This window comes from Chrysochloris asiatica, unplaced genomic scaffold (genome assembly GCF_000296735.1).
Source record: "Chrysochloris asiatica unplaced genomic scaffold, ChrAsi1.0 scaffold00040, whole genome shotgun sequence".
In the NCBI taxonomy this organism is placed as follows: domain Eukaryota; kingdom Metazoa; phylum Chordata; class Mammalia; order Afrosoricida; family Chrysochloridae; genus Chrysochloris; species Chrysochloris asiatica.
This window is the reverse complement of record NW_006408558.1, coordinates 14,121,058-14,126,264: the sequence shown is the minus strand read 5'-3', so window position 1 is coordinate 14,126,264 and position 5,207 is coordinate 14,121,058.

The window sequence follows — 5,207 nt, the reverse complement described above, 5'->3', positions numbered from 1 at the left end:
AGGAAGAAGGGAAATTGTAGATGGCATGACCGTACATACAGAAAATTCTAAGAACCCCACAACAAACCATTAGAAATAGCCAATGAGCTCAGCAGAATCAAGACAGACTGGGTGCACACGGTTTGAGACTGGAACCCGGGTCTCTTCACTTCTTGTTCGATACTGTGGCATTCACTCCAACTCACAGTCACCAGACACACAACAGAACAAAACACTGCCACTGCCCAGACCTGTGCCATCCCCACAATTGGTAAGCTTGAGCCCACTGTTGTTGCCACTATGCCCAGCCATCTGGTCAGGGCTCTGCCCCTGTTTCGCCGACCCTCCACTTTACCACTATGATGTCCAGGATCACAGCCACATGCAAGTCACCACAGCAGGACAAACTGACAGTGATAATCTCCTACATAGGGGGAGAATTCTACTGCCCTCTCTACCTTGACCTTTTGTGGCGACCGGCCATCAAGTGATTCCAACTCATGTGACCCTACGAAGGGACAGAGCTGAACTACCTCACGGGGTTTCCTAGGCTGGCATCTTTGTGGAAGCAGACTGCCACATCTTTCTCCCATGGAGTGGCCTTGTTGTTGTTGTTGTTAAGTGCCGTCGAGTCGGTTCCGACCCATAGCGACCCTGTACAGGGTTTCCGAGGGTGTAAATCTTTACGGGAGTAGAAAGCCTCATCTTTCTCCCGCGGAGCGGCTGGTAGTTTCGAACCGTTGACCTTAAGGATTCGTAACCACTACGCTACCAGAGCTCCTTATGGAGTGGCCTTAGAAGAGGGAAAATGAAAAGATGTTCGGAAAAACGCAAAGGGAAACCGCAAACTTGCTGGACACAGCAGCGAGAGAAGAGAGAGAGATGCCATCACGCAATTAATTCAACTTCCAGAAACACAGACCTGGGTCCTAGCAGTCTGTCTGTCCATCTCCTAACTTCTGGAGGCTGCCTCGCCCAGCTCCTTCTAGGCACACAGACCTGGGTCCCAATGCCCACCCTGTCCAGCTTCTACACCTTCGTGTGCCACTCAGCTGCCCTTCCTGACCTTGGAGTCTAGTGCTGTCCATGTGTCCCCTTATCCAGGGGTCTACTCCCCTAACCTCAGGGGAAGCGGATGTCCATAGCCCACACCCCCAGCACCTTGTCCAAGGCAGAAAGGGTGCGCAAACACAACTGAACAGCCCCAGGCTGAATCTGTCTGCACCTAGCACAAAGAAGCCTCCACCAGCTTCCCTGCTTCCGCACGTGTAAACCTGACCTGGGGCATTCCCAGAATAGATTTAAGACTCAAGGACTTAAAAAGCCAGAACTGCTGCTGCCACCAGGCAGACAGGGAGATAACCCAACAAGAAAATTCTTAAGCCCTTGCAGATCAGGAGTCCCTGGAGGGGCAGTGAGCAATCCTGGATCTCGTTGGAATGTTCTCACCCTGTACTGGGGGAATCATTAACAGGGCCCACCCAAGCCCCACCTCAATCATCTTCAGGAATTCTGTTCCGGGGTAGATTTCAGCTCTGTGCTTGATACAGAAATCATTGTTTAACCAAGCCTGTTTGCCCATGCACAGTCCGTAAACATGCCGGGAGGGGGAATCCTGGTGAACCGGATTCCTGGGCCACCTGCCTGGCTCCCCCAGGGGCCTCCAGGCCTCTGGCATCAAGCCGATGCTGGACAAGACTGCGTCAGGGCTGGCCAACATCGGCAAGGCCAGTAGGGTCCCTGACTCCTTGGAGCTGAAGGTCACTCCAGAGAGGAAAAGTCTCCTTGGAATGTTCAGGCACATTCACCCTTTCATTGCACAATCATTCAACCGGGAGTCCCCAGGTGACGCAATCGGCAAGGCACCTCAGAAGAAAGGCCTGGCTATCCACCTCTGAAACATCAGTCACCCACATCCCTGTGAAGCACAATTCAACTCTGACCCATATAGGTCTTTATGAGTTGGAACTGACGCTACACAAACTGGTCGGTCCTCACTTTTCTAAGTTTCAGGGCTTGCCTACTTCCCAGATCGGGAAGCTCATTGCTAAACAGGCTCTATTATCACGAGGTTCCGAGTACGACAAGGTGAATTACATACCCCCAAAAGATACGTGGTCCCAGCCCCTGTTTAGGAAGATGTCAGCAGTTAGGTTAAGATCCCTGGTAGTGTGAACTGTTAAGGTGCTCACTGAAGGTTTAAGTCCACCCAGACATGCCTTGGAAGAAATGCCTGGCAATCTACTTCCAGAAAATCAGTTCCTAAAAACTCAATGGAGTCCAGGTCTACGCTGATACACAAGGACGCTGTGAGTCAGAGTTGCTACGTCGAAGTTATTTTATTATTATTAATAATTCAACGAACACCTGATGAGGCTCCCTCCCCTCAGAAGACCCTCCAAGACCCTGAGACAGAAAGCGAACAGATCCGGCCCCTCTCCTCGCTGCCTGGTGAAGAGCCGGGTCTGGGGTCAAGGTTAAAATGCAGGGGACACAGTGAAATCTGCCAGGGCCACCCCCATGCCCACTCCCCACACAGAGGACAGGAGCCCCAGCACTGATCACAACACGAGGAGGGAGGATGTTAGGTGCAGAATACGCCCCAGACAAGAGAACTATGTGGCGATGTATAAGCACCGGACCACTAGTTCGGTTTGAAATGCAAAGTTGGCAGTTCAAATCCACCAGCCGCTCCTCAGAAAAACCTACAAAGTATCACCATGAGTTAGAACCATCTCTATGGCACTGAACAACAATAAGGGAGGTTGGGCCCAACTCTGAGGGGTACAACCGGGCGCCCACACTACAGCGTCCTCTCAAGGCTGCTTTTCCTGCCTGGAGGAGTGATGGTTAAGGACTCTCCTGACCATAAGGTTGGGGGCTGAGGGAGCAGACCGGGAGATCCACTCTAGTGAGGAATACACCCCAGGAAACCCTATGGGGAGCTCTGCTGTCATGCTGGAGCTGTGAGTTGGACTTGACTCAATGGTATCCAACAACACCCCCACCTTCCGGACCCCACACCTGCATCAACCTAGAGCAAGGTATCTTCCCTTCAGCTCTGAGGCCTGGTGCAGGAGGAATATGGACCCCTGCCCAGGCATCGGATGTGACGCTGTAGGATAATGCATAGACGACAAGATCAGTTTGAACGGCAAGGTCAGAGGTTCAAACTCACCAGCCGCTCCTTGGAAACCCTACACAGGGTCACAAGTCAGACCCGACTAACAACATCCCTAGGCACGAGTCCTCCAGGAACCAACACGCCACCACCTCAGCCTCCACTTGTGCATTTTCCCTCAGTCTCAGACTCCTGGGGACTGGGGTCTCCTTGTCAGTCACACCCCCTGGGAGGGATCACACTGGAAGCCGGTTTCCCAGATTTCAGGAACTGCCAGTTGGTCCCTTCTGCACGGGCTGGGTGGGGAGGGAGTGGGGGCCCCACACTAATAGCAGAGCAGAGACCAGTCTCTGTCTCAGTACACTGAGGCCCCCCCAAGTGAGTCTGCTGTGATAGGTGGGCCCCCTCTGAGAGGTGAGCCCCTTCAACCTCCTCCCCTGCAGGGGGCTTCAGAGGGGAGAGGGCGCAGGAACTGTTTCCAGCTGGGACTGGAACTCAGAGAATCAAAGACTTTGCAGAAACTTACCCAATTCCCCTTGCCCAGCTATCCCCCTCTTTTACATGTTTTACATATGAAACGCATTTCTCCACAGGGTTCCCCAGGGGGAGCACACTACACAGATGGTGAAACCTCCCAGGGGCCAAGAATCACAGCTACCTTCAAATCCACTCACAGCACTCCTATGGACTACAGAGGAGAAATGAGCGCCATCGGGTTTGCAACACCTGATTTCCTGGACATGGATTGCCACGGCTTTCTTCCACGGCACCTCTGGGTGGGCAGGCTTGAACCTTCATCTCTTCAGTTAGCAGCCTTTGCTTGACTCATAAATCAAACCGAAGGAACAATCCCTCTATGACTTAAATCTAAGGACTAAAAACAACCTCCCGCTCTCACTAATAACAATCAGTAGCGACTGGATCAAAACTGCCCTCAGAGCCCCTCGGTTTAAAAAAAAATACTGAGTGTTTCAAGGTCACTGAGAATTTAAAATAACTTTAAATGTCAATTCATGTATATTTTCCTTGCAAAGAATTATGCTAGATGATGAAAAGTTTGACAAGTATAAAAGCATACTGCAAGAGGGTAAAATTCCCTCTCTCGGGAGGTGGCTAGTAGTATAAATGCGGGGAAAGAAAGAAAAGATAAAAAAATCCCTTGAAAGCTCAATCACCTATTTTTCATTGAAAGGAAGAGTATCCAGTTTCTGCAGTTTTATTGTGGCAGATACCTTTTGCAGCATTATGTAGCCCTTTGAAAAATGTCAATATTTATACCACAGAGGAGGTTTATACGTCCTTTGCAAATACTGAAACCGATGATGAGGAATCTTAGCTGCTGTCATAAACAGTTAACGATAGATGTTGCACTTCCAATAGCTTTGCCGAATGTTTCAATTCAAACAAAAGAAAATGTTGCAAGATATGTATGAAAGGGCAGATTTGTTATTGTTGTTAGGTGCCATTGAGTTGGTATCGACTCAGAGCGACCCTATGCGCCAACAGAACGAAAACACTGCCTGATCTTGGGCCAACCTCACAGTTGTTGCAATGCTTGAGCCCATTGATGCTGCCACTTGGCCAATCCATCTCGCTGGGGGTCTTCCTATTTTTCTCTGACCCTCCACCTTACCAAACACGATATCCTTCTCCAGCGACTGGTCCCTCCTGATAATATGTCTGAAGTATGAGAGTCAAAGTTTGGCCATCTTGGCCTCCAAGGAGCACTCTGGCTGCGCTTCTTCCAACATAAATCTGTTGGTTCTTTTGACAGCCTATGGCACTTTCAATATTCTCCTCCAACACCACAATTCAAAAGCATCAGTTCTACGGTCTTCCTTATTCACTGTCCAGCTTTTGCATGCGTATGAGGTTACTGAAAATACCATGGCTTGGGTCAGGCGCATCTTAGTCCTCAAGCTGACATGTTTGCTCTTTAACACTTTAAAAAGATCTTGTGCAGCAGATTTGCCTAATGCAATACGTCATTTGATTTCTTGACTGCAGCTTCCATGAATGTTGATAGTTGATCCAAGAAGAATGAAGCCCTTGACAACTTCAATCTTTTCTCCGTTGATAAGAATGTTGTTTATTGGTCCAGTGGTGA